A 13,047-nucleotide genomic window follows, 5' to 3' on the forward strand; every position below is an offset into this window, starting at 1 on the left:
TTAATGGGCACATGATACCTAGTGAGAGGTCCCAAACTGAAAACTTCCCTAATCTCTTCTAGACTAATGGTAATTAAAACTTCACGATCCATTCTTCTCACTACCCTAGTGGCTTGATCATAACTTTTCACCATGGCCTCAAGCAGGTCATAATCCATAAACACACTAGGAACAACTAGCTTTCCCAAATCAAAATTCCATATATTGGCATGTGGGGCATATAATTTCCTTTTTGCAAACCATTTTTTGAACAAACTCAAACTAGTTTGAGTAGTTTGAGCATCTTGGACCCAATTACCCTTATCATACAATCCATCAGCTATCCTTAGTCTAGGGTTCAATGAGGTTAACCTTTTAACTTGCACTGTCTCTACAGTAGACTCAGGGAGCAACTCAAGCAAGTCATCATGCACATTTCTATCCAAATAGTTTATTTGACCTGAAAATCCCTTCTTTGGAGGCATCTTGGACTATTTTTTACAGAACTGAAAAGCCTACGAAGATTATGGTAGTACTACTTACTTGAATTCTATTTTTGTTTTCCTCTGTATTTTTGCAAACTTTTCGTGAATAGACAATTTCACAAATTCTGCCAGACTTCAGCATGCTTTCCTTCAGTAATTGCTTCTACACAAGAATGGCTCAAAATCTTTGCTCGCGTAGGATGAAACTAATGAAATCTTTCTATATTATACTTTTTTTTTTCTCATGAATGATACTTTCATGTCTCATTAATATAGAGAGTGGCACCACATTCTGTGTTTAAAGCTGTGCCATCAATCTTCAATAATCCTACGATCATGTGATACAAAGAGAGCAACTAGGCATTGCACTTGACATGTTGGTCAATTCCTCCAATGAAAAATTACCATGTACATAACTCTTTCCTTGATGGCGCTTATGTTCGGACCCACTGGCAACTGAGGACACATGTTAGTAGGTCGCTACTTCATTATGCATAAAGAACAAGCACCTTGCCATAGTGAAGCAGTGACAACCATTGATTTGATCTGAATTCGGTAGATGATATGTTACTGAGCTTGCTCATAAAGAAGGCGGTGGGCCCTATTCGCTATGTCACTATACATATCTCCCTCGCAACTCTTCATAGCAAGAAGACAATGGCCATTGATCATAGGTCTAATCAAGGGTGAGGAAACTGCATGCAGTCTTTTGATTCATACTTGCTATGTCACATAGCTTAAACAACATGCAACTTTTCAAAGAGAGGTAGCAAGGACTGTTGATTCTATTCTAATTTGATGCTCAAGATCTCTTGCACATTTGATCAGAAGGGCATTGATGAAGTACAAAATTGTGCATAGTTGGCACTCTTTAAGATCTTATTTTAGTCCTAATCATCATTCCACGTTACTAAAGGTCCCGTCGGCTCTTGATTTCCTGGGGCCTCGCTACTTCGCTAATGGCGAGATGTCAAATTTTTCCGATAGCGAGGTAGAAAACTCTAGCAACTTTAATGAATTCTGGCACTGTGAACTGCAAGGGTCCATAAGATTTATTATTGCTACTATTAACTGCTTCTGACAATGATAGTTATTACTTATCATGCCACCTGGATTAGTCATGGTACTGATGAATTACAATGTCACTAACTCTTCAATTTCATGAGGCCTCGCTACTTCTCTAACGGTGAGATGTCAAATTTTTTCAATAGCGAGGTAGCAAAACACTAGAAAAATCATCATTCCAGCTTCGTCTTCAGACTGCTTCCACTGGGTCCCCTTTCCTATTTTGACAGTGATTGCAATGTGTACTTGACTACTAAATCAGCTAGAAAACAAAGTTTCGACCGTCGTATCTTCATTTTGCGGTCCCGTTTTATAAAATTTTCAACACTCACTACCTCACCATACATAAAAAGTGCCCATGTTTGCAAAGCGAGGTAACGACAATGGTGGATCTACTTAGATTGGATGGTTGGGGAATATGAGAGGAAAGGTATCTCGGGAGCATAGAAGATAAAAAGATGACAGAATATTCACCTTATTTGAAAATTCAAATATTTTGCAGGTTTTCACAAGGTTTTTTCAAAGGCTAACAAATAGATGAATTTTCTAGAAACCCTATGTTTCAAAAATGAAAAATTTGACTTTTCTACAATTGGACAAAAGACTTCTATCAAAAAAAAAGTCATACCAACAAGGGTTCTTAACCCCATCCAACCTAAACCAAGAGCAAACAAAAAAAATCAATCCATGATCAAGAAATAGAGAAGTCAAATGGTTGATTGATGAGAACAAGGAACTACTCCATAGGGAGATTAGTAGAGAGGATAGAAGAGAAGAGAATAGAAGAGAATATGGTCACCTTTGGTATTGTTTTCAAAGGGGGGGAAGTTGAGAGGAGCAAAAGAAGAGAAACAAACAGGGTTATAGAAACAAAAATGATTAAAAGAACAAGTGTGAGAAGACCATAAAAAGAAAGATGAGAGGAGGCACATAATGGTCAAATCATGTGGATGGACAATCTTAGGGGGAGATGTTGAAATAATAAAAGAAAGAAAAGGTAAGACACCAAAATAGTGAGTGATAAAATTCCTAGGTGTTTCCATCAATGCTAAAGGGGGACATTTTTGGCATAACTATCTTGAACCCTAAAGACTAATCACTAGATATAATGGTAGACTCAATTATCAAATTTGTTGTCATTTATGTCAAGGCACACAAAGGAACCAAGACCAGTAGAGAGAAATGACTAGAAAAGCACATTGATGTGTGACTCTAATTGACAAGGGTGATCAAAGAAGAGAATAAATATAGGCCCAATAGTGGTAATATTAGAGATGATCTACTTAGATGAATCATGATAAGTGAAGTTCATATATGCAAAAGGAAAACAAGTGGAAAGGAAATACAATTTACTAATGACCATACAAGATAATTTGGACAAGTTGGCAAGGAAAGCATGGAGAAAGATACATGTGACTACCAAGTTATGAAGAGGGTAGGACTGTACTCATCAGCCCACTTAATGGTGGATGGATTGATACATTTAGGAATAGTCAAAAAAATTCAAATTTGATGTCTTTCCAATAAGAGAATTCATCAAGTAAACATAACACTTGTGACTCCTATATGAACATGCTACATCTAACAAGAGTGGAAGAGGACTATAATTGGGATTTGAGATAGTATGAGTGAGAATTCAAATTTTGAATTACATATTGCAGCTTCCAAGTGAATCTAGAAGAAAGTATATAAGGAGATAGAGTTGAAAAAGAAAAGGTTAGATTATTGAGTGATTAGCCAAAGAGACAAAAAGGTTGAGCTAAGTGGAATCTTAAGATGTGGAGTAGAGAGACAAGAGATAAGTCACCTTTGAATAGATGCCATTTTGAGGAGAAGTGGGTAATCCCAAACACCACAAGGTTTATGGTGTGTAATAGAAAAGAGAGTCAATCACACAAGTGATCAAGGTCTAAAGTTGTAGAGCGAAGAAAGGATAGAGCATAGCTCTAGATAGTTCAAGAGAGATGAAGAAGAATTTATTTCAAGATAAATGTAGGATCTATTTATTAGATCATTCCCTATTGTTTACTAATCTTTGTAATAGTAAATGCCTTCAAGGGTGGACCCTAATAGGTTCTTTGTATAAATCCCCTAGTAAGGTGACATATTAACTCGTGTTATAAAGTTTATTGAATAAGATGCTCCTAATAGGGAAAGACTTTAATAGGTCTTAACAAAATCCCTTAACTAGGTGGCACCTAATAGTGTCCTTTTAATCTTCTAGTAGTGATAATATCTTGATCAGAAACACTTCAAGAAATGGCAAGATTTGTGAGGATCAACTCAAATACTATGGTTTTTGTTTGTCTGATTTTTTACGTATCAATTTTTCTTAAAATCATAAAAAAAAATCAGATGAGATTTTTCCTATTAAATCATAGGGTTTTAGGTTTTGGTTTAGTATATTTTGATACCTTTGAAAATCTGTCAAAAACCCTAGGTTTGGCTTATTAAGTTCTACCCTGGTGTGAAACTTTTTATAAAGGGGTAAGGAGCGAATATTCTTTTCCTGCTTGCTTGAGCGTTATTGTTGAGTCTTCTAAAAAAGGGGTTTTAATCCTACCGTCAAATCTGATTTAAATCCATGGTTGTCACATATTTGCTATGGCAAGATGCTCATATGTTACACATAGCGAGGTAGCAATCATTGGAGAATTATCTGTGATACTTAAAAGTGAAATCTGGTGCTGCAAAATGTGTTAACATGAAGACTTTTTGACCACATGCTATGTCTCAGGCCTGTCAACTTCAAGAAGAAATGCACACCAGAGTTCAAATTTATCCAACAATTCACCAACTTGCTACCGAGAAATCCATGTGACTTGCCAGTGGTGATATAGTGAATGCCCGAAGTTTGCAAAAGATGACATTCTTGTGAAGTAAGATGTAATTTTGAGGATCCCGAGGAATATATGGCACAGTTTTTGCTTTTATTTCTCTGCAAGTTAAAGTTAGTAGTTCCATTTTCTGGGCATCATTTTTAAAGGTTATCAAAACTCGCCATATTGCTAGCCAAATAGTTGGTATTTTCACCAGTAGCAATATAGCGACTAGTCAAAAAATGGTGATGTAACTGAAATTTCTCAGAGGTGGGCCCCAAATGAGTGACATGATAAGGCTGAATTGTGTAGATTCAAATTACATGGTGGCATCCTATTGAGCATCTTTGAGCCAAAAAAATTTTATTCGTCGGAGCTTGCCATATCGCTAGCCAAATTTTTGGTATATTTGCCAGTAGTAATGTAGCAACCTACCTGAAAGTCATAAACACGGCAAGGTCAAAGAGATGTGATATCATTAAAAGATTAGAAAACATGTATGTGTGCTAGCGTGTTGAGCCAGCTCAGTGAAAGTAGTATCCTAGACCCACTCCCCATGTATAAAGTATAAATATTTTTCATCGTGAGATCAAACCAGGATCTAAGGCCATCATTAACTTGCTATGGAAAAATGCTTGGAAGTTAAGTATAGCGAGTTAGCAAGTGATGGCCCACCACTATTGCAGTAAATTGTTGTCCACAAGATCAAGTATGGATCTATGATGCTCGTTAACTCACTATGAAGAGATGTGCAATGAATAAGTATAGCAAGTTAACGAGCAAGGGGCCACTATTGTTTCCTTCAAAAGAAGTTTCAAATATCTGCCATGGGATCAATGCAAGATTAGCGTTTATCGCTAGCTCGTTATGGAAAGGTACTTGAGAGTTATGTATAACGAGTTAGCAAGTTGATGACATGTGTCCTTGGTCATCTGTGGGCCCAATTTGAAGTGCCAACCTTGAAGGAAAGGTATAGATAGAGGCATTCTATTGGCTTGACTACCAGTGTGTCAAGAAGAAAACTAAGTCAACTTAGTTTTCATTCCTAGATCTTAGGATTTTTCAAGGATCAATAGTGCAAGTTTAAAAAGAAAGTGTGATGCCACTCTATTTTTCTATTTTGTGCATTTATGATAAGTGAAAGCTTCACATGTGGGAGAAATAGAGTTTAACATAGGAGATTTTCATTAACTCCAGTCCCACGCAAACAAAGATTGCAAGTTTTTTGAGCATAAGAGCCTATTGATTGTATTGTGTTAAGCTTGGTAAAGACGTGAAGCTATTCCTCTATTGTTCGAGATCAATTACAGAAGTTCAGAGAAGAACAAGTCAACAAGCCAAGTAAGTAATCATATTACAACTTCTGTGGCATTCTAGTTCTTTCAATACTATCAAGATGCCTCCTAAGAAAGCTTTTTCTGGGAAAGTTAATTATATGGATAGGAATGTTCATGATTATTTTTTAGAATTACTTCCAGAGTCCACCACTGAACTTGCACAAGTTAAAAAATTGATTTCCTTTAACCCTAGGCTTAAAATTGTGGATGACCTATATGATAAGGGGAACTAGGTTAGGGATGCAACAACTACTCAAATTGGTCTTATCTTGTTTAAAAAGTGGTTTTCAGAAAGGAATTTGTTTGCCCCACATGCTAATGTTTGGAATTTTGATTTGGGAAAGTTAGTAGTTATGAGTGTTTTCATGGATTATGATTTGCTTGAAGCCATTGCAAAGAATTATGACCAAGCCATTAGGGTTGTGAGAAGAAAGAATGGTGTGTCTCTGGTCTTAATTAGTCCTGAACAAATTAGAGAGGTTTTTCACCTAGAACCTTTGTCAGATTACCATGTGCAAATCAATCTACTAGAATTAGAGAATGAATACAAATCAAAGAAGGATGTAATTAGGGGAGGTGCACTGAGGGCACATATTGTTACAATAGGAACTTTGCCCATAATTACTGCAGCCTCTAGAGAGCCTTTTAAGAAGAGTCCTTTCACTTCTCGAGATGTAGAGATATATAGGACCTTGTGCCAAGTTTTTGGTGAAGATGAGTAGGAGTTCATACCCATTGGCCTCATCTACATGATGGTTCAAATTGCTTCCTTTGGTGTAGATGTTATTTTTGATTTTGCTTCTTTTTTGGCCGAAGAGATTCACATTGGTTTAGTTGGGATTGTGAAGGGCAAGGTGGAAAAAACTTTTGGTCACTACTCTCTATTAATATATATGTTTTTTTTCAAAGGAGTAACATATTTTGGTAATGAGATGGAACTGAACAGAGAGGAGAATGGGGAAATACTACTAGTCCAGTTGTGGAGTGCAGATATGACTTGGGATGCAAGTAAGGCCAGTTTTGTCAGATTTGATAGGTATTTTGCTTCTAAATTGAGATGCCTCATATTGAGTGACAATCCAAGAATCCCTAAGGTACTAATGAGTCTCATTGGGCCTATGGATAACCCCCATAACTTGAAGGTTTCACATAATTGGGGAGATATCATCCCTTACTCTGTTTCTACTATTTTTAGAATCTATGGTTTTAAAGGGAGTCCTCATGTCTTTCCCTACCAAGTACCTTTGAAAGTAGGAATGGCTAAAGTTTTGTGGCAATTAGGAGGAGTAGAAGAAATTTTTTTGTTGAAAAGGCAACTAGGGTCAATTTTCCCTACCTGCACAGTGGCCCATCGATTTGTGATTACCAAAGGAGGTTGGCTCTTTTGTATAAAATTTTGGAACAGTATATGATGGCTGTCTCTCATCCTCATTTTTGTGATTCTGAGGGATTTTTCAACCAAACATTAAGGCATAGAATTAAGCTGGGAAAGGTCATGCATGATTCTTATTATCTAGAGCCACATCATCGCAGTCAAATGAGTCTGGGTTGATTGGAAGCTTAATTGCGAGAAGAGTTGCTGATACCTCACATGTGTAGTTAGCATATTGGAATCTAGATTCTTTTAAGTTTCTTTTGGCCACTGCTAAGAAGGAGGAATAGGTTATGATGGAGTTACAGAATAAGTATGAAATAGTTCTTGAGGCTTATAATAGGGAGGTAAATAGGAGAGTTGAGCTTGAAAACAAGCTAATGGGGAAGTCTACTAGGCCTAGAATAACATACCCTTGTCCTCTAGTGGAACCTTTTAAATCCACCCCCCTTGTAGAAATACCAGACACACTTCAAAGGCCATAATATTATATAGCTAAGAATTTTGAAGATGAAAAAAATAAGCTATGGGCCTTACATGCAAAGTTAAATATGCAATATGAGGATAAGCTTAGAAAGGCCCTAATGTATTTAGTAGATAAGATTGAATGGCCCTTGTTCTTTGATTAGTTGGCAAGAGTAATAAGTATATGGGAGCAACTGAAATCCCATGATGAAACCCTCAAGCCTATTGTTAACAAGTGGGGAAAAAGTGAAAAAGAAATCACCCTTTTATGTTATTCAGTTATAAGGTCTTCCAATGACCATATTGAAAAATTGTATGATATTGCTAATGACCTGTCAAATTTTGATAACAAGAGAGTTGCTCTGCAATTGAAAATTGTTTTTTACTTGAATAAGTACAAGAATAAAAAATTTGATCTATTTCCTTGTGCCTTGGATAGAAAGAATCAATTGAAAAATAAGGATGAATGGAGTACAGAACTGGATGACCTTTTCTGCATGAGGATAAATAAAGTTGTTAATGAAAAGGGGAATGCTTGGTGGGCCACCATGACAGAGGAATTGGTTAAAGTCTAGTTATTTTTTGATTCTTTGAAGCAAGAATTTTCTGGTTTTGAAAAGGAGGCTGATTATATACTAAAGAAACAAGATGATATCCTGTAGTTCAGCTAACCAGATGACATATAGTTTAACACCTGGATGGCAAACATTCCTTCGGACAAGCAGTTAGAGGAAGGTAGTTCAGATGATGATAGGGAACAAGAAGGTGAGGTGTAGGTCATTGACACATCAGCACCAAAATTGAAGAAAGAAGAAGGTGAAAAAGAAATAGTGCTTGCTCAAGGTGAAAGCAGTGAAAACCCACAGGAAAAAAATGATTTGGAGGCATCAAAAGATCACCCCTCATTGGCTAGCTTGGTAGCCACATATTTTGAGGATCTAGAATAATGAGAGACAAATCAAAAGTTGATGATTTATAATAGTAATAGGAACGGGCCTACCTAAAAGAATATTTGATGCGCTTGGCATTCTATTGTGACCATTTTTGTCTTTTGTGTGATGTTTTGTTTCTTGGACACTTGTCAAATCACAATTTCCCTTTGCTTGTTGCAACTCATGCTATATAAATGAGTTTTCAAGGCATTGTGAGGGTTTGAGACTTGTATAATTTTGGTTTTCTCAAGAAAAGTACATTTAGTTGGTCCAATAGAGTGTAGCTGATTTGAGTTTGTTTCCATTGTACTTTTTGATAAGATATTGAATGACAGAAAGAACAATCTATTCTGGGCTTTCAATTGGTTTTCTATTGGTCACTGTATTAGTCATATGAAAAGGATAATACAAAAGGGTATTTACACTATATTTGTGTCATCAATTTCTATCTCCAATTTATGGGTTTGTATACTTTGAAGTCATTTAAATAAGGTTTAATTGGCTAAATGCAATCTGGATGGGTTGTATATTGATTTCATTGTTGCTCTTAATTCAAGAAATTATATAAATGCTTCAGTGAATTAGTAGGGTTTGTGAATTCATAAAGGGACATTTCATAAGAATGGAGATGGTTGATTACAATTGATTAATTCATTTACAAGTTATATGAATTAGATCTCCCACCAATTGTTAATTCTTTGCCCAATGGATAAGGCACTGGTCTCATGAGTCAGAAGTAAGAAGGATGAATTCTGCTATTGCATATCAAATCAATTTATAAAATCAAAATCATTTTTCATTCTATTTTGTTCAAAATTATAAATGCTGGTCAATGCTCATTTATATCTATTCTCTGAGTCTTAGGTAGCTGCTATTTCCAGGAATATTTGTAAATTCAAGGAGAATGACGACTAGATCTACTGACAAGGGATGCATACAAGTTTGAGAACATTAAAAGAAGTGAAATAAATTTCTCATGTGTTAATGGGTAATAGATGAGAATCATAATGAAATTAAAAGAGTCTCTACATAACATTTTGCATTAAAATTATCCCTAGGTACACCCACCTTAGTTTAGCAGAGCCAAAAGAGTAGGAAACCATCCTTTGGTTTTGTTGAAGTTGGAACCAAATGGTTTACTCATGTAGTTGATAATTGGAATTAGTTGATCCTTAGGTTGTATGAGTGTTATCATTTTGGTATTGAAAATTTTGTTGTTCAGTAGTTTTAAAACACCAATAGTTTTAACCCTAGTTAGGTTTTTGCAAGATAAATTTTGTGTCATTTGTTTTCTATTTTCACATTCTTTTCTTTTTCTTAATCCTTGCTAGTTATGTTATAGCTAGCACAAACCTATAGATATGTGTGAAGTGAGATTAAGAGTATAAAGTTTAAACCAATAAGTATATTGATTTACCCACTCCTCTCTCTCAGTACTAACCTATGGTAGGACCAACACCTAAAAAATTGATAATTACATCCTAAATCTACATAAAGCATGATAAATGGAAGGAAATACATATAGACATCAAGGCCTACTTCATCCATCTCTAGGCCATCTTTCATTTCTTTTCAAACAATCTTCATTTGTTTTAATGAAAATTCCTCCTTCCTAAAGATATTTCTCCTCTTTCTTCTTCACCTTCAACAAAATCTCCAAATGAGCTTCAAAAAGGTAATTTTCTCTTTATAAATGTTCTTATTAGATTATTTTTTGGGCCTATTTTCAAAAATTTAAGTTTTATTTCTTATATATTTATGATCTCTCTCAATCATTTGATCACAAATGGAGCATTGAAGATCCTATTTGAGTATCTTTATAGGCATTAAGCCATGATTTTGTAGAACTTATATCTAAGTACCTTCAGATATATTTAGGATAGAACTTGTATATTTAATAAATTCCATACTCAATTCATTGTGGTAATCATGATTCCATTTTACACTTTTCCAAACTAACAAGATGAAATAAAATGGCATATAGCTAACTACAAAGTTCATCCAGATTCCTTAGTATGTCTTGTATCATTATAAATTGGACACACTTCAATTGAATGAAGGCTTAACACCTATTTAACGCAAGATCATTAGTCTCCTTGCACCTTTCCTTCTTTCTTCCCTTTTATGTCCCTTTCCCTAGGTGGAATTTGGGTAAAACCTAATGGATCCTCTTTAAACATCCTATTTTCATGGCATTAAGCTTGAGATAAGATATGTCCTCCTAGGTCCTCCCTTCCTTCCATCTATCCGCTTGGAATCTTCTCTCCACACCAAAAAAAACTATTTGTCATACTCTATGCCTAATTTATAGGACCTAGGACCTATTTTGGGATCCCAAAGGGATCCTATATGTTCTATCCCCTAGTTGTCAAGGGTATAGTGCACCACTAATAGGCTAATTAGGGCTATAATGAGCCCCTTATTGGGCCTTAGTTTGGGTCTGTCACTAATGTCCCATGTTTAGATACCTTTAGGGTGTTATTTCCTACAAAATTTAGCCTAAGGGAGTTACTCAATTTTGAGCTCTATATAGCCACTTTCATTTCCTCATTTTTAGATCATGCATCATCAATCTAAGATAATTCAATGATTAAACATTCACAAGTTCAAGAACTCAAGTTTTCAAGCCTTCAAGTCTTTAAGCTTTCAGTCAAGCATTTTGTCCATTCAAGATTAAGGATTTATGAATTCAAGCAATTGAAGGAGATTATCTTCAAGATCTTCTTCAATCCATTGAAGGTCCTTTTTTACATCATCTACATCCATGCATCTTCATCTTATTGATCTCAATAAATTGGTTAAATAAATACATTATACTCAATTCAAGAGATCTAGCTATTGTAAGGTGAATTTTACTTTATATTCAGACTATTTCAATTTAAAATTAATTCCTAAAATGGGGTTTGACAAAGGAAAACCCTCCATCAATAAAAAAAGCCCCTTTTTTTTATTGTAGGTTGTAGATATCTAATTGATGAATAGGTTGTAGATCTAAGTACCCTTTTTTATCTTTCTTCATAACTATGAAATTATAATCTATGTCACACACATTCTATTAGAGCCAACTAGGTTTCCTATGATCATCCAATTTTCCCCTAATCATCTAGATCACCCCTAATAGATCACTAAATCATATCTAGTTTTTGTTCTTTGTGAAATTTTAGGCCTAGATCCAATGATTTCCATTCATTCTATTCAACACATCAAGCATAAAATAGATTCAAAAGGTGTTTTATCCACCTTCTTTATTATTATAGCATATTTACTTATATCTATCTCTAGCTTCTCATATCATCTAAGGTTTTCAAGGATTTGGATATATTTTCCCCTATTCTTCATAGATCTAGTTTGAATTAGTACTCATTTGATTGACACTAATCTCTCTAAACCTAGTTATTTAGAATTTCGATTGAAATGGCTTATCTTCTTGACTTCCCTCCTTTTTTTTATGTTACATGTGTGTGGTTATGTGATGAACTTAGGTTCTATATCCTTGATTCACTTTTCTACCTATAAATTTATTAGTAAGCCCAACTTACAACATTTCCACTTTTGATTTGGTGTTTACATTTCTATTTTAAAGTTTTTGATAAGATAAACAGATTTTAAGGGATCCTAAAACCTAAAAGTTTTACAAAAAACAAGGCTGATAATAAGCAGAAGAAGCCCAGCCAAAACAGAGGTCCAACAGCTAAAAAAAGCCTGAAGGCCTAGCCCAAAACAAAGGCCCATAGAAAGGCTAGAAAACAAACAAACTAAAACAAACTACAGAAAGTCTATCCAAAAGCCAAAAGCCAGAAAGACAAAAATACAAAAGACAAGAAAACTAGTCTTCAGTTATCTTCTCCATTTCTTGCATAGTCTAAGCTGCCTTGACTATCTTTTGTTGCTCCTTTTCCATTTGATCCTAGACCTTCTCCATGCCCTGATCCATACTGGTGAACATACTGACTATGGCCTTGTCATCATCCGGCTTGGCCTTCTCCCTATTCTATCCTCCCTCCTCCACCAGCAAGCCCCTATCCTTAAGTTTACCAGCAAGGGATTGGATGTTGTCATTCATCAAACTTAGGAGAGAAATCATCTGACTTGCTAGGTTGTGGTTGAAATTTTCAAGATTTCTAAATCTCCTTTCATTTAAGCTTTCTTTGTTATCCTGGTCCTCCTGGCTGTCAATACCTGTCTTATTCTTAGTACTTTCCATCTGGGATACCCTTTCTCTAACTTCCTCCAGCCCATGGAAGAGCCATTTGATTGATCTAAAGTTGTCAATCATACTACTATAGGCATTATTTAGAAGGTTCATTCTAGTCTCCCTTGCATTGTCTGAAATGGCCAGGATAGTTGGGTCTATGAGCTCATTGAGCCTAGGCTGCTCTAGGTTGTCCACCAAGATCTGAGGGTTCATAACTTCCCTAAAAATCCCTATAGTAGCAATCCTCACATTGAAATTTTTCCAAGCCTTTCTTTTATTATTGACCTACACTTCCCCCTCATTCTCACCAGTGATGACATTCACTTTTTCCTCTGAAGGAGGCTAAGACTGGACAGGGGAGAGGGGAAGAGGAATAGCATCCATCCTCTAATTTCTAG

Source organism: Cupressus sempervirens, chromosome 5 (genome assembly GCF_028749045.1).
Source record: "Cupressus sempervirens isolate cs-2001-9-10 chromosome 5, ASM2874904v1, whole genome shotgun sequence".
In the NCBI taxonomy this organism is placed as follows: domain Eukaryota; kingdom Viridiplantae; phylum Streptophyta; class Pinopsida; order Cupressales; family Cupressaceae; genus Cupressus; species Cupressus sempervirens.